The 25,750-nt window shown below is 36.8% G+C and overlaps 1 non-coding gene across 1 annotated transcript; it reads left to right on the forward strand.

The window, feature by feature from the left end:
• Nucleotides 1–15,267: 15,267 nt before the first annotated feature.
• LOC114009534 (U6 spliceosomal RNA) lies at nucleotides 15,268–15,374 on the forward strand. Its single transcript, XR_003550936.1, has one exon. It is a non-coding gene; the product is annotated as a U6 spliceosomal RNA (small nuclear RNA).
• Nucleotides 15,375–25,750: the final 10,376 nt, after the last annotated feature.

Below are 25,750 nucleotides of genomic sequence, written 5' to 3' on the forward strand. Positions count from 1 at the left end.
AAAACTCATACAGGGCACATGTGTGTACATGCCCAAAATCCTACTGAAGAAATGGGGGAGAAGACATTGTAGCATGTTCATCCCCTCTGGGAAGGGGGTGCGGGGTGATTTCTTGCTTTCTGTCTCTCTATCTCTCTGGTGAGTGCATGCATCTTTTTTTTTTTTTTGGAGAGATTTTCACTGTAGGGCGCGTGCGCTCGCCAGACAGACAGAGAGAGACATAGAGACAGAAAGCGAGAAATCACCCCCCAGGGGGGATGGTCACGCCACAATCCCTTCTCCTCCATTCTCTTCTCGGAATCTTGGGCACGCACGCACACGCGCCCGGCGTGAGTTTTAAGCCACCGGGTCCGGGACGCGAATCGCGGTCAACTACGTGGGAGTCCAGCGACACAGCCACTACGCTAACTGCTGGTTCCCAGTGCATGCATCTTGAAGTAAAAATCTCTCAATAAATAAATAAAATAATAAATAAATAAAATAAAAAAGGATCAAATTTCAACATGGACCCTTATCTTCAGTCTCGGCTCCAGAATTTCAGCCTTAATAATCCAGGCCCATTACCCTGCTCTCAACAGGCCTCTGAAATCAACTGGGAACAATGAAAAAAAAAAAAAAAACTAGACCAATAAGCAGAAACCATTTTCCAAAATATGGGAGCACCAAACACCCCTGAGATTCAATTTCTTGATGGATTCCCTCAGGTAATCCTACAGAAATACCTCTACTATCAACTCCAAACCCCTGATCATATAGTTAATTTAACTTTTATCTCAGGGGTCACATTTAATGTATCTTCCTCATCAAATGTAAATATACAACCTCCTCCATTAAAGAAATGCGAACCAGCACCTAATCGGAGATATCAATTTTATAATATTGAATGGCAACTATGTACCCAAAAGTACCTCAAACAACTTTGCTTTTTATCTATGGGACTCCTCTTCATTGGGAATCTAATGGAAATTTGGAAATTTTATTGCTGGGAGACAATATCTTTGAATCTCCCACCAGTTTGACCTTTTCTTGGTCTGTACACGGTCTCTCTGGGTCAGTTGTATGACTTATCAGCTCTCCTTAAAACAGCCCTATCCATTCTCAACTTTGGCATATAGCCTTGCCATTTTGTCATAGAATTATTTCTCATGGATAGTATCATCTCAACCATTCCTTCTGTACCATTGATCTTATTAATAATGTTTCAGATTATGTCATGATTTGTACTTCTCATCCCTATGTTTTCCTTATTAGAGCAGAGAGAGTTAACATTACTGAGCTCAATTCATATAATAAAATTTCCATACCCAAAGGACGGTAAACCTCCTGCTTTCATATTCTAATGTTACCAATTTAAATATCTCCTTTATCATTTCCCTCCAGAGACAAGATCTGGCTTCCAGTTAATCTAACCAGATCTCGGACCAAATTGTCCACCCAACAAATCTTAGAATCAGCCCACTAACTTCCTGCACGCTAAGAGATTTCTCTTTACTCTTGTTATTCTTGTCTCCGCCATTGCTGTTATAGCCACAGTCACTATAGCACCAGTTTCATTTATCTCCTTTATCATTTCCCTCCAGAGACAAGATCTGGCTTCCAGTTAATCTAACCAGATCTCGGACCAAATTGTCCACCCAACAAATCTTAGAATCAGCCCACTAACTTCCTGCACGCTAAGAGATTTCTCTTTACTCTTGTTATTCTTGTCTCCGCCATTGCTGTTGTAGCCACAGTCACTATAGCACCAGTTTCATTAACCGCTAGTATTCATACCACTGATGTTGTTGAAAAAGTCATGAGAAACCTCACCCAACAAATGATTGAACTATTATGGATAAAGGAATTCTATCTCAACTTCAAGCTCTTGAAGCAGCCCTACAATGGTTAGGAGATCTTCAAGCTGCTCAGACTGTTTGCCAAACACTGTGGTGTGATTGGGAACACCAGCAGGTGTGTGTTACACTGTTGTGCTCTAATGAGAGACTTCACCCATGGTAAAGAACACCTGATGGGAGCTTTTACTACCAATCTCAGCTCCCAGCTTTCACATTTAGAAGGCTCTCTCTATCAATAACTTGTTGATATATAAAAAGAAACTCAAATATCTACCTTACAAAACACTTTAAGGCAGTTTCAAATGACTAGTTCCTTCCACCTGGTTTCAGGGTACTCATTTACAAATGTGGGGTATCATTGCAATGGGAATCTTAATTTGTCTCTGTTTTGTTCTAGCCTTCTGCTGCATCTGTCATCTCTTTGGACAGCTCCAAGATAATAAGACTGCCCTTGCTGCATTCGTGGTTTTTCCTACGGAGGATCCATTAGGTTTTTTAAAGAGCAAAAATGGGGGAAATGTTAGAGAACAACAGAAACACCATGCTTCTAGAACACCATGGATATATGGACTCTGAATGAGTGAATGCATGCTCAGGGAATGTGGCTTTTCTGCTTGCAAACAATAGGAGCACATCAGATGGTGTGTGACCTGATAAATATATTTTTCCATATTCCAAAGTCTTTTGTCCAGCCTCTGGTCTCATTTAGTCTTTCCATCCCACCCCCACCACCCCAAATCGATACTAATACCAACATGTTCTGGAAATCTGCCATTTTTCTAATGTGCTAAAAACCAACTTTCTCTAAAAAGTAACTTTTCTTCCTCCTTTGCCCTAATGAATACAGAAGACAAGAGAGGCTTAGCAGGCATATTCCTGAAATGACCTCTCCCTCTCCCTCTTGACTCAGATCTCTGTGTCACAGGTAGTTATTCTGTGGGCTTCAGGTGACTCTCTGCTGGTCAGAAGAGTCACAGAGGAATGCAGTTCGCCTGAGGCAATTGTTCATGAAAGCAACTTTGGAAACAAATATCATAAATTTACTTTCCTCTCCTTTTTTTATCAATCCAAAGAAAGTTAAAGGTTAATTAGGTCCATGAACATACTCCATACAGCTCAGCTTCCCAAGAGGGAAGGCAAAGTAAAAAAGTATGGGCAAAGAATTCTGAAGATGAAACAGGAAATGATGTGAGACATATTGAAAGGGTTATCAAAGACATAGCGTGGCTGGGTAAGTCTAGGTAACTTCAACACCTATGCTATTCATTTACTTCTTTTTAAAAAATTATTTATTTTTTTATTATCATCATAATCTTGTTTATATGACATTGGATTGCATATAACTTTATAGTGTATTACATTGCTTTTTCAAAAGGGAATGCCATGCATGTCAGTCAATACAGAGACACTATTCATTTACTTCTTTTTAAAAAATTATTTATTTTTTTATTATCATCATAATCTTGTTTATATGACATTGGATTGCATATAACTTTATAGTGTATTACATTGCTTTTTCAAAAGGGAATGCCATGCATGTCAGTCAATACAGAGACACTATTCATTTACTTCTTTTTAAAAAATTATTTATTTTTTTATTATCATCATAATCTTGTTTATATGACATTGGATTGCATATAACTTTATAGTGTATTACATTGCTTTTTCAAAAGGGAATGCCATGCATGTCAGTCAATACAGAGACACTATTCATTTACTTCTTTTTAAAAAATTATTTATTTTTTTATTATCATCATAATCTTGTTTATATGACATTGGATTGCATATAACTTTATAGTGTATTACATTGCTTTTTCAAAAGGGAATGCCATGCATGTCAGTCAATACAGAGACACTATTCATTTACTTCTGATGCTTCATTCTGATTTTGCTGGTTGACATTTTCTATTGCATGCGGGCACTGAGTGCTGACAATACCTGGGTAATCTCAGGTCTCTAATCAAAAATAGGGAATATAACCATCTGTGAACATAAGCCTGAGAAGTATTACCTTGCTGGAGGACACAACCTTCAAAAAAACATATTTAGGTTTTTTACAAGGCTGTATCAAGTTTCTTTGGATCATGATTCCCAAATTCAATTTTTGTGAGCATGACTCACCCATCAGTTTTGTGTAACTTTTAAGAGAATCTCTTCCAACAGAAGGGAGGGTCATGCAATGAGGAGTTAGAACATTAATGCGAATCAAGTTTTTAGTTCTCAGAAAAGTCATTTAACATTTCCAGACATCTATTAATACTTTGAATGTTAGCTCCTCTTCCACCTTTTTATTCCAGATTTGATATATCCCTTTATTTTTATTTTTTTGAGACTAAATATGATATTGGTAAAAGCTGAAAACTACAAAGGCATTTTTCATAATTCCCTATCCTGGCTCATCAAAACCATCTGTGAAGTTTTAAAAACAATATAGATGTCTGGGTTCCAACCACAGACATTCTGACTTCGTAAGTGTGGGTTGGTTTCTGGTTCTATTTCTTTTTATAGAGATCCTTAAGTGACTTTGCTGTGTGGTGGCACAGCTGATAAGCAGAGTTCTGTAAAGCTTACATGGCTGCTTCAAGGGTTATGTACTGCATGTCCCTCCCTGCTTTGTCACTGCCACAGCTTGTCTCTAAGTCTTTATACTCTCATTGACTTCACAGCTTTTGAACCATGCATGGCTGAAGAAATAAGGCAGGTAAAGGACATTCAGCAAACAATTTAAGATCTGAATACATCCTTTCCTTTCCTTAATAATTTTCAAATTATGTTCTGTAAAACTCTCGGTTTTACCAAAGATGCTTCTAATTTGTAAATGTTTTATTTAAATTGTATTTGTTTATATAATTTTATTTATTTATTTTTAATTGCTAAATAATTGTGTTTATCTATGGTATACAATATTATGTTCTGTGCGTGTGTATGTGTGTGTGTGTGTATATCTCATTAGAATTTGCCAAAGCATTAACTTGAAATTTATAGTATGTTTTTTTACTGGGGGTGAGGAGGGCAGTAGGAAAAGGTGAAGAGGCAAAGGAAGGTCAACCTTAGAATAATTTTTTTCTGTAGTAGCTCTACATATATTTAAATGTTCAATAAATATATCACTGCTTAAGAAGTTTTAGTTTCACATTATTTGTGAACACAGCCTAATGAATATCTGCAAAAGTAAATAATACTTTCTTTTTTTATTTCGAGTTGTTGTTGTTGTTGTTTTCCCTATAGCACATGTGCACTCACCAGAGAGGCAGAGAAACAAGAAGCAAGAAATGATCCCCCCAGGGGTGATGGCCATGCTGCAATCTCGTCTTCTCCATTCTCCTCTTGGGATTTTGGACACACATGTACACATGTCTGGCATGAGTTTCAAGCTGCCAGTTTTGAGTCTCAAACCATGGTCAGCCATGTGGGAGTCTATGATGTAACCATTATGCAATCTGCTGGTCTCAAAGTAAACAATACTTGAAAAACTACTCATCTCTCATTCATGATCAGGGCAAAACTCAAGGGCCTTCCACTCAGTAAGATCTTAATTTCACTTTTGAAGTAATTAGTAATCATATGAACTCTCATTGTTATGACTTGTTAGGTATTCTAAGCACTTGTAGATAAAAACATGATACTGACTTTAAATGATTCAACTCTGAAACAAAACTTCTCACTAAGATTTTTGTTTCAAAGATTTGAGTTGGTTTGGACTGGCCTGAGATTACAAAGTAAGAAAACAAACAACAAATACTAAAACTTTGTGTGATCACAAGTCTTTATTTGCATACATCTATATTTTTGTGAAAAACATAGAGAGAATTAAAATGTTTTCTGAAGCTGATATAAGATGGAAATAGACAAGTATAATCCACACTTAATTTTTTGTTGTTGTTACTCAACACAGATTCAATTTATTTATTCACCATGGCAAACATTTTAACTTACAGAATAGACTCACATCAATAAATACTGCTTTCATCTGATTATGAGTTGTAGTGAGTATATGAGTGAGATTTTATTTAGAAAACAGTTTCCTGAGCCATCTGGTGATGTGGTGGGTAAGGTGCTGGACTCCCACATGGTTGATGGCAGTTCAAGTCTTGACTCAGTGGCATGAAAATCTTGCCAGGCACACATGTCCAAAATCCCAAGAGGAGAATGGTGGAGAGGAGACTGTAGCATGGCCATCCCCTCTGGAGAGAGAGACTTACTTTCCTTTTCTCTATGTCTTTCCAGCAAGCCCATTCATCCTGTAGCAAAAACTTCAAAAAAGAAAAAAAAAATAGAATATTTCCCTTGTTAAAAATAAATAAATAAAAAAGTAAAAACCCTGACAACTATGACCCTTATAAGTCTATGCCCATTAATAACCATATTGTTTAATAAGCTTTAAAAGGATGAATGTATATCATGAATTGGTTGATTGAGCCTTGACCAAAATTGCATCCTTCTGTTCCAAAATAAACTTTTTTCCCCATTTCTGTCTCAGGGCTGTATAGCATCTAAGTTATTTTATTCCATATATTTTCCTATTTGGAATGCTGGCTCTCCACCTATTTCTTCAAGCAATTATGTCTTCCTAGAGAGAGAGTATATACCTGGCTCACAAACTATTTATTTATTCACCCAATTCTTATTATGATCAAACACTTCTCTAGATATAGGATACAAAATGTCAAAAAAGATTTTCAGGATTCTTGTGCTCAATCATTATACTTCAGTGATTAATATTCTTTTAATTATTAGCATTAGTACTTTTGTTATCATTGCTAACTTATTATTGTTCTTTTTCTTTTTTTTTTTGGTCAAGGGGAGAGGTTTGCCATAGGGCATGTGTGCTTTCTGGACAGGAAAAAAACAGACAGAAGGAAAGTGAGAAATCACTCCTCAGGGATAATGGTCACATGCAATTCCTTCTCCATTCTCCACTTGGGATTTTGAGTATGCATGCACACACACCCAGAGTGATTTTCAAGCCACTATGTCTGGGACTTGAACTGGTCAGCCATGTGGTAATCCCACTGCCTGAACCACCATACCACCTGCTGGCCTTTGTATTTTTTTCTTAATACCCCTTTAAGCCATTTAGTCTAAATTGTCTTCCCAAACCACATAATAATATTTTCCTCATAGAGAATTGAGATTGGAATTCTTTTTTTTTTGGAGAGATTTTCACTGTAGGGTGCATGTGCTCGCCAGACAGACAGAGAGAGACATAGAGACAGAAAGCGAGAAATCACCCCCCAGGGGGGATGGTCACGCCGCAATCCCTTCTCCTCCATTCTCCTCTTGGGATCTTGGGCACGCACGCACATGCGCCCGGCATGAGTTTTAAGCCACCGGGTCCGGGACGTGAACTGCGGTCGACTACGTGGGAGTCCAGCGACATAGCCATTACGCTAACTGCTGGTTCCCGAGATTGGAATTCTTGTATGAATGACTTATGGATGGAGTGCTCTTAGGAACAATTTTTAAGTGAATGAGGAAAACAGGGTGAACCAGGGGAAGAAGTTAGTTAAACAAGCCATTCAAGAGTTTTTCACAGGTAACTCTGGGACATGAATCATACCATGAGATACTCCTGCCCAAGAAGGAAGGGACTGGGACTGCTATTAAGCCCCTGTTCACTTAGTTATTGACTACAAGGCCACCAGTAGGTATGGTTGGTGGAGGCTGCTATTAACCACGCATACATCTCCAGATGAGTTAGCTCCCATTGTACAATGGCTGTCTTCTGGAGAAGGGTGAAGACTAGTGCTATTAGCAGCCAATTCCTACAGCATCTGACAGGTGAATGCACTGGCTCAGTCAGAGGTATCTTGATAGAACACCAAGAACTTATGGCATTAGTTTGAGAAATGAATGAATTTCACTCTGCAATAGGAATATGATATTTGAGAAGACTAGATAACTCTTAGAGATCAAGGTATATATAAACAATTTTACAGAGCACTTGAAATTTGGGGTCCCACATGAAATTTATTCTAGAAAAATTATAGGGTTCCTGTGTTCAATATTCTCCTAAAAGCTTTATCACAGTTCGGGTAATGCCAATAGTATGCCTTGACCATGAAATTGCAATTACAACACCAAAAGCAATTAATCAATCTAAGGCAGTGGCTACAGTAGATTAGCTAATCTACAAGCTCTGACAGCACTCCATCTCATGCAGTGGCAAAGGTGTATGTATAATTACTGGGATGCCATTACTGGTTTCAAAGTGCAGCATCCTCAAGACCTTACCATATATCTGTGGCTCATTAGACCTTGGCCCTTGGGGCAAGACGCCCACTAGGCATCCTTATGGGAGAAGAACTCCTAAATTGAGCATTAGTTACAAACTGCAGTAAAATGTGACCATAACGCTAATGTTGCCTGTAAGATAAATCATATTATAGAGCTATATCTGATTCCTACTTATTGGCTCAAATCAATAACCTAAAAACTATCATATTCAAAATATTGGAACAATTTTTAAAATTATCCTCTCAAGGGAAAAGCTGCTCATTTCTAAACACTACTGAAACACTACCAGCTCTTGTTGGTGAAACCACATGATAAAGGGATTAACCAAATTATCCAGAATGCATCACACTGGGCCATGATACACAATTCAGTCAAGGTGCTACTGAGACCAAATCACAGCTTTCAGGTTCCACCATGTCAGTCCTATGCCAAACAGGCCCCAAACAGAAGTCAAAGGCCTCACTAGTCCCCACACAGCAGAATCAGACTACATGAATTGGCAACAAATGAAAAACAGGTGTACACAAGTTCTGATCATTAGGCCTAGTTCACAGCTTTTACTATTGTAGATACTCAGGAGACTTCTTTCACCTTTGCCTGACAATAGATCTTCAGACTAAATCAATGCACTTAGCCTTGAAATGGTCTGTGCACTGCCTTCTTCCCAAATCAGGCTCAGATTAAGGTTTGGCAGGTCATCCAAAATCTTTGCCCAATTTCTTCTTGCCAAGTCCACGCCCAAAGAAACTGTTCTCTCTTCTACTAAAGAGATCCAAGACCCCCAGCATCCTAATCTTCCTAATGCTAATGGTTTTCTTCATAAATACTAATGTCATAATTCAGTTTCCACAATTGTGGTATTGCAGTTCTCAGATGAGAGGGAATATATATGGTCCACATAATTTTCACTCTGCTTTAGTTTTGGTAGGAATATGATCTGGATTAGTATCTGTTTGACACGCTTCCCAAGTTATCTGTTCAAGGCTGTTGATAGCAGTTCTGCAGGAAGTTGTTCTCTGGTGAGTAAAAGGTGCTAACTTAAATGCCTGGAAACCAACAGCATCAGAGTCCAGTTATATGCCACATATGCAGTAGAGAATAATGCAGTGAATCAAAAAATTACCCTTATTTATAAAGCCCCACAGTCCTGTTGACAGGTAAAGACATATTAATAAACAGACTTTACTGAGCAATTAAGAGTCAACTAAGAAGAGCATCTAGTACAGTGGGGAAGGGGAGAGGAAAAGCATTGCTTTCAGCTTGTGGGATCAGGAAAGCCTTTGAAGAGAAGATACAAAAATGTTTTAAAAATATTTTTGTTGTAATTCTTCTTTAAGTGTTTCTTATGAACACAGGAATCATTTCTGCAGGAAAATTGTTATTAAAAATACACAATGGAGGGACCAGCAGCTGACATTAAAGCTTATGTCGCTGGATTCCCATGCAGCTGACTGCAGTTTGACTCTTAGACATGGCAACTTAAATATCATGTTGGGCACATGTGCGTGCGTTCTCAAGATCCTGGGAGAACAGAGGAGAAGGCAGGAAAATCATTATTAAAAATGCACAATGGAGGGACCAGCAGCTGGCAAAAAGCTTACATCGCTGGATTCCCATGCAGCTGACTGCAGTTTGACTCTTAGACATGGCAACTTAAATATCATGTTGGGCACATGTGCGTGCGTTCTCAAGATCCTGGGAGAACAGAGGAGAAGGGATTGCAGCATGGCCATCTACCCTGGGGATGATTTCTTGTTTCTTGTCTGTCTGGTTCTCCTGTCTCTCCAGTAAGCACAAACACCCTACAGCAAAAATCTCTCAAAAAAAAAAAAAAAAACAAAAAAAAACAAAGAATACATATTGGAGAATATCACAAATTCAGAACTTGACCTTACACGTATCTGCTACCCAACAGCATCCAACATGTAGACTGATATTGCTATGGTAGTTAATTATGATCAATTAGATTTTTCTCTCTGGTGGTGAAGCCCCCCTATAATGACCTGAGAAACTGGTGTTTAAGGTCCCTTTGGTCACTGTGTTGTACTGCACGGCTACTTCCCCAGCAGGTGTGTGGATTTAAGACATTCCAGTTTTTCCATGAAATTCCATAAGTAATGTTTTCATGGTAGAGACCAACATTCCAGGAAATTCTAGGTCACAATTATTCCTCAAGCCTGTCTATAACGAACTTAATATTTGTACAATATTTTAGTTGTGGGGCGAGTACTTCTTAGAGACATGAGTTAGTACTTCTTAGAGACATGAATCATTTGCTGTAGAATCAGCTGAGGTATTAGAACATAAATTCTAGAGCCTCTAAGTCTCTAGTTAAAATCTCAAGCAGGTAGGAATCTGAGTATTCATTGGTATCTGTAAAATTCATAGAGCCCACTATTATTTCAGTAAAAGTCTGAGAACTACTCTTAAAATCATCAAATGGTGCCCAGTGGCACTGGTGCAGGCTGCAGGGTACTGCTGCATAATACTGGAATCATACAGGAGGCCTGGGCTTGGACCTTGGGTCGATCTGACTGGCTGAGAGATAGGGGAAGGTACCGACACGGTAAGAGTCTGTCAAGGTTACCTGTCTCTCTTTCTCATGAAATAAATAAATAGGCAAAAAATATCGTTCAGGCCAGCTCTATGGTCCAGCAATAATGCACTGCTTAAGAGAACCTGATGCCTACTTGGAGGCTGCAGTTCCATTTCCCAGTCCTGTCATCCTGAAGCATACTGGGAAAACCACACAGAATGACAGATCATAGACTTTACTTGTGAGTAGAGATGATCCTAAAGAAAATACAAAGAGGTCAAGTATTTCCTGTACTGACTTTTCTTTGTGTTACTGCAACACCTGACCCCTGCACTTCTTGTTAGGTTGGCCCCTGTTGAAACTCAGGCATTGTGGTCTTTGTCAGGATGAAGCATCTTATCAGTGTTTTCATTCCCAGGTTGTCACTATTTACCAATGACTTCCTTCTGTGTAATGCTAAATGGATGGTCAACCTGATAGAGGAATATATTCCTCATGTGTACTGTGACTTTTAAAATTTATCAGTTATTTTCAAGGATAATGGCCTTTTCTTGTTTCCCAACTTTCTGGTGGGTTTCATACTCTAAGCCATGACAGCTGTCAAAGAGCTCAAGTAACTTTTAGTACTTGATCTCATGACTGAGTCCAGCATCTCAACTATTTGCTCCTCAGAGAAGGTGAGAGCACTGTTGAGAGCTATCTTATCTGGCATGTGAATCGAATCCACAGGGCATACATCCATGGTTATTTGAATAGTAGAACATGAAGGCTTTTTATAAAAACAACTTAATTTTCTTATTCCTTTGACACTTTTTCTCTCTTTTTTCTTTCTTTCTCTATATATACTTAATTACCAAACATCTTTACAGCATACAACATGGTTTATATATATATTTAATTACTAAACATCTTTACAGCCTACAACATGGTTTTTCCTGGCATGAATACACTGCATATCAGTCAAGAAAAAGACATCACCGTATACATTATCATGAGCAAATAACTTCACTTTTATGCCACTCAAACATACTGCTTTTTTCTCTCTCCCCCTATTATCTCTCCCTTACTGTCTCTGGTGTATCTACAGTTGCCCTACCTGTTGCATAACAGCAGGAAGGGCAATCTTTTAGTTTTGGTATATAACTGGCGACATACAATGTCTGTCTTTCATAGTCTGGCTAGCTTTGCTTAGCATTCAGTCTTCCATGTTCATCCATTTTGTACCAAATGTCAGGGTCTCATTATTTTTAATGGCTGAATAATATTCCACAGAGTACATATGCTTTACTGTTTCAATCTACTCATCTATTTTTGGACATTTGGGTTGATTACATGTCCTTTAAAGTCAGATTAATAGGGTTTGAATCTTGGGTCTACTTTTGCTAACTGTCTGATGTTGGAAAAGGGGATTTCTTCCACTTCTTAAAGGATCAATTTTCTCTTTTTAAAAATGTGAATACAGATACTTATCTTAGAGGTTGTGTTGAGGACTAAGTGAGGTGCATAGAACAGCATCTGGCACACATAAAGAATTTGCAATGATGACAATTTTAATTCTTGCTGACTATTCATGAAAATTTATTCATGGGAATGATATCTATCTGACTTGGACAAATTGAAGATCTTTAATGTGTGATTTCTTAAAAAGAAACCCAAAACCTTGATGTCAACAAATATTATTTCTTCATAGATTCAAATTATATCTTAATAAATAGGTAGATTTGGCACATATTTGGGCACCCGTAGTCGCACATCCAGAGTTTATGAAATAATTCTTGCAAAATTATCTCTTTGGAAAATAATTTATTATTACTTTTGTTTTTGGTGATAATGCTGCTTCCAAGAACAATTTTAAGACTCAAACAAAAATAATTAATTTATGCTTTTACTATTTGTGATTTCTAATTATAAAAATGATTATATATTTTTATAATCATTGGACTGAATATATATCCTCTTGGGATATAGGGCATGCATGACATGCACCTGGCATAATTTACATGTCACTGATCCAGGAATAAAACCACTGTTGAACATGTGGAAATCAAATGTCTTAACAAGCACACTACCTGCTGGCCTGGAAAGGCTTCTCTTATTCACAGATTGGAAGAATCAACTAGTTAAAATGTCAATACTATTCAAAGTGATCTACAAATTCAATGCAATTGCAATCAAATTCAGTGATAGTCTTCACAGAAATAGAAAAAAAATCATAAAATTTATCTGAACTCACTAAAGACTTTGTATCTCCAAAGCCATACTATATAAAAAAAAGTAAAGGTAGAGATATATCACCAGCTAATTTCAAAGTATGTTACAAAGCCATAATAACCAAAATAGTATGTTACTGGTAAAACAACATAGACCAATGGAACAGTAAACCCAAACAACATACAAACAGCTGATTTTTGACAAATAATTCAGTGGAGAAAAGATAGCATTTTATAAAAATAATGCTAGAAAAATTGGATATCCATCTATCTGCAGAAAATGAGACTAGATCCCCATCTCTCAACATATACAGAAATTAATTCAAAATGGATTAAGGTATTGAATGTAAAGCCCAAAACTATAAAATTACTTGAGAAAAATTGAGGGGAAAAACTTCAAGATACTGGAGTAAGCAAAGATTTCTTAAACGAGACCCCTAAAGTATGAGCAACAACACAAAAAATAGGTAAGTGAGGTTAGATCAAACTGAAATGCTTCTGCACAGCAAAAGAATCAATAATCAGATTATAGAGGAAACCTGCAGAATGAGAAAAAAAAACATCCTATTCTTCTGATGAGATTAATAACTAGAATACATAAGGAATTCAAATAGTTCACCTACAAAAAAACCCACTAACGATCCCATCAAGTGGGCAATTGACTTGAGCAGATATTATCAAAGGAAGATATACGAAAGAAAAAAATATGAGTCAATTTTCAGCATCTCTATCATAAGAGAAATGCAAATCAAAGCCTTAGTGAGGTGTCTCCCTACCCCAGTTAGAATGGTTATTATAAAACAAAATAAATAAATAAACAACAGTGCTGATAAGTTGATGGAGAAAAGGGAACCCTTGTGTACTGTTGGCGAGAGTTTAAATTAGTACCACCACTGTGGAAAACAATATGAAAGTTCCTCAAAAATCTAAAAACAGGGACCAGCAGTTAGTGTAAAGGCTATGTCGCTGGACTCCCACGTAGTCAATCGCGGTTCACATCCCGAACCCGGTGGCTTAAAAAACTCACGCCGGGTGCATGTGCGTGCGTGCCCAAGATCCCGAGAGGAGAATGGAGGAGAAGGGATTGCGGCATGGCCATCCCTCCTGGGGGATGATTTCTCGATTTCTCTCTCTCTCTCTGTCTGTCTGGCGAGCGCACCCACCCTATAGCAAAAACCTCCCCCCCCAAAAAAACAATCTAAAAACAGAACTGCTATATGATTAAGCAATCCTACTACTGGGTATATACTTATAGGACAGGAAATCACTTATTTGGAGAGACATTTGGATGCCCATGTTTCTTGAGCATAATTAACAATAATTCAGTCATGAAATCAACCTATGTGCTCAGCAATCAGTGAATATTTTGAGAAACTGTGGTGTATATACACAATGGAATGCTACTCAGACATAAAGAAAATCTTGTCAACAACAAAATCTTACCATTTGACAAAAAGTGAATGAATCTAGAAGATATAACACCAAGTGAAATAAGCCAAACTATGAAAGACAAATATTTTATATGTTCCCACTTAACATATACTGAGTGTGTGCACTCTATGGCAAAAAATTAAGGATTCAAAAGCATAGAAATAAAAGCAGTAATGGAAGATACCAGAAAGTGCTTTGCAGTGGCAGAGTGGGGTGGACTTATTGAGAAAAATTTTAATGGATACAGAGTACATGTGAAAAAGAAGAAGGAATATGTGATATTGTACCACAGCAGAGTAAACAACATGGACAACTTAAGACATTTTTCCAAAAAACTGGAGCCAGCAGGTGGCCTAGTGGTTAAGGCGTTGGAATCCCACATGGCTGATCATACTTTGATTGCTATTCTAATTGCTATTGGAACTCTGTTCATGGGGCTGGCAAGTGGCATGGCGGTTAAAGGTACTGGATCTCACATGGCCGACCATGGTTCATTCAAGTCTCGGACCTGGTGGCCTGCTTTCTCACTTCCTCTCTCTCTCTCTCTGTCTCTCTCTGATCAAACTGGAAAATAATAATGATAATAATGAATAAAGTAAAATAAAATAATTCTTAAAAAAAAAAAAAGAACTCTGTTGTTTTTGATGCTTTGAGTCCTGGACCTGGTGGCTTGAAACTCATGCTGGGTGCATGTGTGTGCATATCCAAAATTCCAAGAAGGTAATAGAGGAGAAGGGAGTGAGGCATGGCCATCCCCCCCTAAGGGGAGACTTCTCACTTTTTCTCTCTTTGTATCTCTTTCTCTCTTTGTATCTCTTTCTCTCTAGTGAGCACACATGCCCTACAACAAAAATATTCCCTCTCACTCCCCCCAAAAAACCTATAAAATAATAAGTAGGACTATTATAAAATGTGCACAACATAATGTAATGTTCAATATTGAAGAAGATGAATATGTATATATCTTTGACTTGATTATTATACACTGAAAAGCATGCCTTTAAAAAATTATTCTGGGGTGCTCGCTTCGGCAGCACATATACTAAAATTGGAATGATACAGAGAAGATTAGCATGCCCCCTGCACAAGGATGGCACGCAAATTCGTGAAGTATTCCATATTTATTCATGATGTGTAAAATCTTTTTACAAGCAAAATGAGAAATAGTGATTGACTGTTTTAAAAAATAACTAGAATAATAATAATGATTGGGAAAAACAGAAAAGATATTGAATGTTGAAGCGGGGAGATTAATGTCTCTGTATTGACTGACATGCATGGCATTCCCTTTTGAAAAAGGAATGTAATACACTGTAAAGTTATATGTAATCCAATGTAATATAAAGAAGATTATGATGATAATAAAAATTAAAAAAATATATATATCTGGGGTCAGTAGGTGGCCTAGTGTTTAAGGAGCTGGATTCCCACATGGCCAACTGCAGTTTGTTCCAGACCTGGTGGCTTAAAACTCATGCAGGGCATGTGTGCATGCATGCCCAAAATCCTGAGAGGAGGATTTGTGTGGTCATTTCCCCTGGGGGTATGATTTCTCACTTTTTGTCTCTCTGGCAAGCACATGTACCCTATAGCAAACAGAAACCATTCTGTACCCTATCTTAAAATAATTGCTGTTAGAACTCTGTTCTTTTTGATGCTAAAGCGAGGTTTCTCTTCCGTTGCTCTCACTCCTTCCACAGTGAGAGTCAAGCATGAGGATGTTTTTAGAATGTGGTTTCGGGGAATATTTCCGCTCCAAATATTTTCACCAATTATTATGATGCTTGCTATTCCTCCAAAGGGTATTAATTCTCTGAGCTTAAGATATGTGAGTTAATTTAGAATCGCAAAATACATATGTACTTGAGGTTAAAATGAAGTTTCCTAGGTAATATCTTAGTAATTATTAATAAATGGTTTGCTGGAGCTTTTGTGAAGTAGAAGAAAATGCACTGAATGAGTAAATGAGAGCAATAATGAAAACGGGCTACTTTTGCTTCTGACATTTTGCCTCTTCGGTTGGTGTTTCTGCCTTGCTATGCAATTTTTAAAGCCCAGAACTTGATGAATAAAATATATTGCTAAAGTGAAATGATTTGTAACATTTGCATTTTTAAAAGAGAAGTTGGATAGTCTCTTTGATGAAGTCTCTTAAAAGTGGTAGGAAGAAGGTCTTAGGGAAAATTCAATGGTAAACAGATGGCACAGTGTGGTAAAAACCACACTGATCTGGGAATCTGTTAATGTGTTCTCTAACTCTAACTGAGGGACAAGCACGTTAGTGATCTGGTTAGTGATTGTTAGGAAAGGAATAGTCTTGTACAGTTGTTGGGGTCAGGGATACCCTTGATACAAGGCTGTGTGTGTTTGTATGTATGTATGAGCTATTTTGCATGTAGGCAGGAAGTGGATCCAAAGTGGAATACTAATCTGCACTATGTAACCACGGTGACAGTGTGCCACATTATCTGATTCTTTTAAAGAAAGCACAGTGAATTATTGTGACCAAACACTAGAGTGGGGAAAATATAATTCCAAAAATGCCATGGCATCTGTCATTATATTTAAATAAAAACAAGGAAAAAAACAGAAACTAGGTTTGATATGGGAGATTTTAAGGACAGCACTGACAAATATCCTCTCAGGTTAGTGCTTTGCAATACTATTTTTATTGTGGGTAATGTGAAAAAATAAGAAGTGAGAACATTAAATATGAGGTCCACTCACTGCTTGGATAATGTTTCCTGTTTTTGTTACTGCATTTCAGGTGAAAAGTAATTCAACATTCAGATTGCACTTCTTTCTTATTTCTCTGACTTCGTAAAAACCTAACCTAGCTGCCTTAAGCAACAAGCCATTGCTGGCCTGGGAAGAGATTTCTTAAATAAAACAATAAATGACACCTTGATGACAGAAAAGTTAATTTATTTTCTACAAAAAAATAAAAGAGAGAGAAAAAGAAACAAGTTACCAGAATAGGAAAAAAAAAATCGTGTTATCTAAAACTGAGAAGGCACTAAACAAAACTCAGATAAAGCTTGTGAAAATCAATGATATAAAGATAAGACTTAATACACATAAACAGGAAAGTGTGAAGAGAAAACTGAAAAGCTTATAATTATATAGATGCAACAAATACTTGGTATCAGAAGAGTGCACATTTAAACAATAATAGAATATAAATTTATTTACCTAAATTGAAAAAAAGTAAAAATCCTGCTAATGTCAAATGTTGATGCAGTCGGAGAATCTGAATGAGCTAATACTATGCAGACAAAAGACACCAAAATCTTTCATGTTTTTTGAAAATCATGAAAAGTTTATTCATTTCTCATGCTACATATACATCATAGTGTTTAAAGTAGTTCTATGTCCACCTGGGCTCATAGATCACAACCAATGAAACATTGTCCATTATCATCCCAATCAGAAAAGGAGTGCATTTTGGGTAGAGAGTGGGAGTGAAAATGAGAATTGGGAGTAGAGTGATATGGCTTTCTATGGGCAAATAAATGAGGTATGTCATTTCTGCTCACAATTCACTGGTCAGAGGTAGCCATACCACATGTCCCCAGTCACATGAAACTAAACAAATCTTATGTTTTTGGTGGAAATAAAGACTGGTTTACATGTTTTGGAGAGCAATCTAACAATACTTAGTCAAGTTAAGTATATGCACACATTGTACCTCCATTCTCTTTCCAATATTAGTGATTTTTCAATATTTCTCTTTTAGATTGAGGATAGACACTTCTTAATTGCTCTCAGTCAAGATTACTACATGAGCCTCAGTTCTGTGTCTTACAGTGGGGCTGGCAGGTGGCACGGTGGTTGAGGCGCTGGACTCCCACATGATGGACTGTGGCTTGAGTACTGGACATGGCAGCTTGCTTTCTCACTTTCCCTCTCTTTCTAGTCAAATTAAAATAATAATATAATAAGAAGAATAGTAATAATAATAATTCTAAAGAGAGAATACCTTTCATTGCATTCAACTCTCTTAAAGTTTAAAAGATATCCTTGTGTTGAAACTGTCAAAACCAATGAAGCAACATACTAGGACCCTTCTAGATTATTCTTACAGAATGAAACATTTCTTTCACATTTTAAAGATGACAATTTTTTTTAAATGACAACAAAAACTCAACATATCTTTTTTATAAATGCATCTTAATAATATATGACAAGTAGTGATGTTATGCTACTTATTGTTGGTTAAGAATTGGGTTTTTCTGCTTTTCTGAAACCCCGTGGATGACAATTTTTTTAAATGACAACAAAAACTCAACATATCTTCTTTAATAAATGCATCTTAATAATATATGACAAGTAGTGATGTTATGCTACTTATTGTTGGTTAAGAATTGGGTTTTTCTGCTTTTCTGAAACTCTAGTAACCATGGGACCAGGGACTTTATTCTTGCCTAGGCTCTCTGTGTTCTTGTTGCTATTATATTTTTTGATACTTAATGGGCTCCTCCCCTGTATCCTCATTTGTATGATTTCCTTCTATTCTGTGGTCCATTTGAATCTTATCCCAACCTGTCTCTTAAAGAATGGTTTGCTTAAACTGCTTGTGGCAAAGAACAAAACATCTGGGGAAACTCATTTCTACAGTAACTCTTCTCCATTCATATTTCTGAGCAATATTTGCTCAAAATCTTAATGATATAATCCAAGAATCTGAGCCAAAAAATTTGTCTGTGGCTGCTGGCCCACAGATGCTCAGTGAGTCCTTGACATGCACTCTTGTGGAGTCTGTTTCCTTCCATTAAGAATTAATTCTTTGGAATATTGGATAGTTCTTGAGACTGACAAACATTTGGAGAAGTCATGAAAATAAGAGAAACAAGCTCTTGACCTGTTTCTTAGTGTCCCATGCCTAAAAGAAGAATAGTTTATTTTCTTCGATATCTAATTTTTTTGTTATAAACTTTTCTTCTTGATGTTTATAATTTGACTGTACATTCATCAGAATTTGTGGAATTTAGTGCTTGTTCAATACTATGCCTCTAACACCTGGAAAAGTTTCTCACATATATAGTGGCTAGACAGTAGCACAGCTGAAAAGTCAAGGCTCTGAGAGGATGACTTACGTGGGAACATTCAGAATTCTTGTCCAGAGGCCACTCTGTATGCCAAGCACCTACGTGCTCATGATTCAGGGCTGACTGTGGCTGTGGGTAGATTGAGAGTTAAGACCCTGTTGTAGGTACTGCTTTTTTGTCCCTCTCTCTCATAGAATAAATAAACAAATATTTTAAATGTATTTTATTGACTGAATAATTGACATGTCTGGCTTCATAGAGAAGAATACCAATGTACTGGAGCTCTAAACATTCAGGACATAAGTAATTGGAATAGAGAAAAAGTTGTAGAGCTGAGAGCAAGATCAATTAATGCATCAAGCTGTTACCCTCAAGGAAGTATTTGTCAATTTATAGGTTAAATTTAGCTCTCTTCCTAGCCAAGAAAAAAATTCATATGTTGAAGTCATAGCCCCAAGTGTCTCAGAATGTGTCTTTGGAAATAGGGTCATTGCAAGTGTAATAAGTTAAAATGAGGTATACTGAACTAGAGTGGGCCCTAAATCCAGTATGACTAATGTCCTTATGAAGAGAAGTTTGCACACAGTAGGCACATAGAGGGAACGCCATGTGAAGATTGGACATATGTTGCCACAAGAAAGAACAAGATCGCCTGATAACACCCGAAGCTGGAGGGAAGGCATCGAACCTGTTCTCCCTCATGTCTCTTGGGAGGAACTAACTCTCCCAACATCTTAATTTTGGGGTCCTAACCTCCAGAACTGTGAAGCAACAGCTTTCTGTTATTTACTCCACCCCGTCTGTGCTAGTTACTATGGCCATCCTAATAAACCAGCAGGTTGGTAACACTGATCTTATTTTAATAAGCTGATAGTCATGCTTGGGACAAAAGCAGTAGCTCATATATTTCTCTTTAAACTCAGAGGCCACTAATTCAGGGATAAATATCTTTTAACCTATGCAATTAGAAAAAGATGAGCAGCAGCTGGATCATTTGTAAATAAAGTGCAAGGTGTGTGTGTGTGTGTGTGTGTGTGTGTGTGTGTGTGTGTGTGCCCGCTCCTGAGAAAGCTTAGTGACTTCATGAAGTGTTTCAGTTTGGGAAGGTACCGGTTTCCAAAGCCAAACAGGTCCTATTCTAAATATTTCCCATGACTGACATGGGTAATAAGGTACATTTTCCAATTAGTAACTTTCTCAATTTTATCTTTAAAAAGAAAATATGCTAGAGGGTGCCTGTACTTGCCAGAGAAAGAGAAAGAAAGAAGACTCTCAAAATTGGGATGGACATGCCTTAATCCCCTTTCCTCCATTTTTCTACCCTGTTGATATTTTGGGCACATACATTCTGACAGTGTTTCTCAAGCTGCAAGGACCGAGATTTGAACCATTGGTCATTTGAAATCATTGGCCATATGGGTTCTGCTTTCTTTCACCACCAGGCCATGGGGCAAGATGATTTTTCTAATTTTAAATTGAGAATCTTAAATTGAGTGTTGAACTGAGGAAATTTATACCTCAATTAAGAATAGGAGTCTGAGACCTTTAGAAACAAGGAAATGTCAGTTCAGAGTTTTGACTGAAAAAACAAAGACTGTGCAAACTATCAGGACTTTCAAAAACTTTATGAAAAAAATGAGTAGTTTGAAAAAGCTGTGCATGGATTTAATTTTTTTTTGGATCAAAATAAACTCATACTTTAATTTTCTGTGAACTTGTTGATGTCTTCTCATAAATGTTATCTAACCTTCATACCTTGCTTCAGGGAAGAAATCTTAAGAAAGGATAAAGAGAATTTGCTCCCAAGAACTCTTCAGGAAACATTCCAAGAGAAACACTGTCTCAATGCCTAAGTGGAGGATAATGGGAGAAACAGTATGGCATTTGTTTTATAATAAATTTTTAGAAACAAATTTATTTTCTATTAAACAGATGAATTTTTATCTGTAACATCTGCTTAAAGTCAATTGTTATACAGATGGTTTTTTATCTGTAACATCTGCTTAAAGTCAATTAAGAAAACATCAAATCTGAAGTGATGGATGAGAATTCCCCCATAATCCCTTGAAAGGACCTCATTGATAGGTGTTCTTTTCTTTTCTTTCTTTTCTTTCTCTTCCCTTCCCTTCCTTTGCTTTTCTTTTTTATTTCTTTTCTTCATCAAAGATTGAAAAAGAAACAGTGAACCAAGTTAGGCATTTCAAATTACATGGAGTGAAAGCTGTTTGCACAACTTTTTTTCGCTAGTGTTATTGCTTTCCCACATCCTACTGTGACTCTTTTTAAACTTCATGTTAGCCATTCAGAAGAAAGAGACATTTTTAAGGACATGTTAACTTGCTATAGAGACAGCTGCCCTAGTATTTGGGGCTTGTGTGGGAAGGAATGCCTCAGCCACAGGCAATTCCTGTTGGCATTCAGACTGAGGCAGCATCTAAGATGATCTGTCTACTCTTCAAAGTGTAATAAAACACATACTTTAACATCAGAGTACTCATTTTACAAATACTTCCATATAACCCATCATCTAGCAAGTTACTGCACAGGGTCTGTACTTCAGGATGTAATAGGACGGCACATGTATTTGTGACCATTTGTTTATATGTTTACCATTTGTCGAAGCAGATATTAGACCACTACACTAATTTTGTAGTTATGTACTAACAGAACAATTCTAAAATATGGCAAGGGAGAGCAAATATTGTTCATGTAGAATTAAAGTTTACAGGTTCAATGGGGAGCCATATAAAGATGCAGAATTACTCTTTAAACCACTTCTGGAAACTGTCCCTCCAAATGTATGGAATTGTTTTATATTAGCTTCATGAAAAATCTATGTGTATTTATGCAACTTGAAATTTAATCTTGTTTTGTTCCCTGCAAGTAAGTACAGAGACAGACAATTAGTTTTTCCAAAGAATAACTAAAACTGAATTAATAACCATACATTTGACACAGACAGAACTTTATTTTTATCACTCTATTTGTCTAAGTAAGCAAAAAACAGAGGTAACCAACCTGAACTTTTTCTTTGCTGTTATTAGTCATCCAAATATTTGCCTTCTCATCGAGTTAGGGTTTCAGTCTAAATGGTTTTCAATATTCTAAAATAAGTAAACTGTTAGGTACTAGTAAAGTTTTTTAACTCAAAAGTAATTTAATTTATTATGCAGTGGTATATATTAGTTGACAGTTATTAAAAAGCATATACATTTTTATTTAAGAATGAACCAAAAGATGCTGCCAATAGTATTACATTTAATAAAATACTTACATAAGTAACAATATTGCTCACATTTTAAAAGTTTCAATGACTTTCTCCAATGAAAGACAAAACGGAATCTTGCAACTACTTCAAGGCATGTGCTTCTACACATGCAGCAATACGTATTGCTTCTCTGTGTGGTTTTTACCAGGGCCACTAATAGAAAATCAAAGATAAGTTCTTCTAGAAAATATTTAGTTTAAACATAAATAAATATGTCAACTCAAAGGACATTAATTAGTTTATTAACATAATGACTTTTAGCTTAATATATTATTTTGTAAAAATTACAAGACAAATAAATAAGGTAGAAAGTGTTTTCTGAAAATACAGATTCTAAATTTAAGCAATGAAGTGTCATTTATTAATATTTAAGTCTCAATATTAATATTTAAGAAAATGTTTAAATTATAATACAAGGAGCAAAGAAGATAGAGACAAAATTGACATGCCGATACATAGGGAAGCAATGTTTTCATTAAACACTAATCTTTCTTCCCCCTGGGAATTTATCCTAAGAAACTTAGAAAAGGGGTGAATAAAAATAATGGATGAAAACTATTTCTATGGACCAGCAGTTAGTGTAATGGCTGTGTCGCTGGGCTCCCATGTAGCCGACCGTGATTCAAGTCCCAGACCCGGTGGCTTAAACTCACGCTGGGCGTGTGTGCATGCATGCCCAAGATCCCGAGAGGATAATGGAGGAGAAAGGATTGTGGCGTGGCCATCCCCCCCTGGGAGGTGGTTTCTCGCTTTCTATATCTCTATCTCTCTCTGTCTTTCTGGCGAGCGCACGCGCCCTATAGCAAAAATCTCCTCCAAAAAAAAAAAAAAAAAAAAACTATTTCCAAAAATATCTATGTGTCTCTTTTATATAGTAATTAAATATTTGGTAAAAAGGAAAGTAGTTAATTAAATTACAAAATGTACTTGGAACAAAAAGATATGCAGCTATCAAAAGGAAAATGAAAGAAACTACAAAAGAAAGGACAGTGTTAAGTAGGAAAGAAATAAAAATTTTGTTGTAAGACTGTTCAAAATATATGGAAAAAAAGTATTAGATAGTAGTCATTGTAACATTTAGGATAGTGAGAATACAGATACAGTTTTCTGTTTCCCTTAAATTTGGTATATTATTTTATAATGCAAAACAAACTTAATCAAAGATATTATAACATATTTAACATTTTAAACCCAAGTGAAAGTTGTTTGCTATTTTCTTTGTAATAGGCAATTCAATGAAAGAGTACTTAAGAAGTTAGGACAAGTAAGCAAGTGAGATTCTGCTTTCAAGAGTTTTCTATCCCCATTCACTTTATTCTATGTTGAGCATTATTCACAATAACTCAGGCTACGCTATGATACTAACTCCCTGTCTTTGAGAGACAAAACACATCAAAAATTTATTTTGTCACTTGCCTGGTGTTGATAAAGTGCTACTGGCTCTCTGAGTAGTTACATGAGGCTCGTACAGTCATTGCCATCAGGTAAAGAAAGAGAGAAGGGAAGCGTGCTGGATTTTAACTGGCTTGACTCAGTTAAAATCTTGTCTCAGTTACACACCACTCTTCTACTCATAAAACATGTACTTACAATCTACTGAATGAAATTAGACATGCTTCCTCAGTTTAACTTCAAGGAAGTCTAGAAAATGTTGCATGAAACCATGATCTATTCAGTGATCCTGGCTACATTCAGGAAACAAGAAGGAAGGCCACTGCTTCTAAAGACTAAGATCTCCACGATAGTTCAAGTCCACTCTCTATGACACATAGATATCAAGCAAGTAGAAATGACTTTTATAGAACCCAAAAGGTCGAAGAGACTCAGAAGGCTGGTCTCTTTGAAGTGGCTACGTGGCATTTTATTTCTCTCATTTAACGTGGTCTGACTTATCAAGTGGTTTAGTCTGTTTTGCATTGGTGATAAAAATACCTGAGACTGGGTGATTTATAAAAAATAGAGATTTGGGGGCTAGCAGGTGTTGTATTGGTTAAGGTGGTGGACTCCCACATGTCAACCATAGTTTGAGTCCTGGGCATGGAGATTTGAAACTCATGCTGGGCATGTGTTCATGCATGACCCAAATTCCGAGAGGAGAATGGAGAAGAGATTGTGGCATGACCATCTCCCCTGAGAGTTGATCTCTTGTTTTCTCTCTCTGTCTCTCCAGTGAGTGCACATGCACTATAGCAAAATCTGTCTCCCAAAAAGAAAGAATAGAGATTTATTTAGCTCATGATTCTGTTGGCTGGAAAGTCCAAACGTGTGGAGCTGTCATTGCATGACCAACAGAAGTAGACATGGTAGGCACATGGCAAGAGAGACACTTGAGGGTAGTCATCTTCTATTTCTAACAACCTGTTCTTATGGAAACTAACTCCTTCTTGGGAGAATGTGAACTCACTTTGTTTCATGAGAAAGCATTAATCTGTTCATTAGTGTGATGCCTTCATGTTTCAAACACAGCTCACTAGGCCTCAGGAATTTATTTCTCATAATTCTAAAAGCTGGGAAATACAAAATCAAGGCACTAGGAAATTTAGTGTCTGGTGAGGGCTTGCACTCTGCGTCATAGATGGCATCTTCAAAAAATGTTCTCATATAGTGAAGAGTAACAAGTTCCCTTAGGCTTTTTTTTTTTAATAGACAAACTTTCTTAGAGTAGTAGCTTTATTATCAACTTGACTTCATACACAAAGTTAGAATGGCAATTTTCCTTAAAATTGACTTAATGAAAACGTTTACATATGACATAGATACATAATATCTGAAATTCCAGAAAGTATTTTAATGAGTAATAGATAGCTGCTACTCATCCTCAGAGAGAAAGAATAATAGCATTACGGGAAATGGTTTCCAGACAAGTATACACCGTATGTTCCTACGTCATAGGGAGGAGAGGAAGTTATAATATAGGCATTGTTGGTGCATGATTCATGGGTAATTGTTCCTTGTTAACACTACTAACGTGAGGCCTGCATTTTTTACTTCATGAGTGACCTCACGGCTGTCACATTCCTGTTGTTCCTTGAGCACTACCACTCAGGTACTGGCATCACACCCATTCATTCCAAAAGGCATCAGGATGGAATTACAAGCCTCTTCACAAAGAAACACACCTGAAATGTATAGGTAGTATCCAACATTAGTCAATAACTGATCTCAGATAATATGACAGCATTATT

This window comes from Tupaia chinensis, unplaced genomic scaffold (genome assembly GCF_000334495.1).
Source record: "Tupaia chinensis unplaced genomic scaffold, TupChi_1.0 Scaffold000557_1, whole genome shotgun sequence".
Classification (NCBI taxonomy): domain Eukaryota; kingdom Metazoa; phylum Chordata; class Mammalia; order Scandentia; family Tupaiidae; genus Tupaia; species Tupaia belangeri.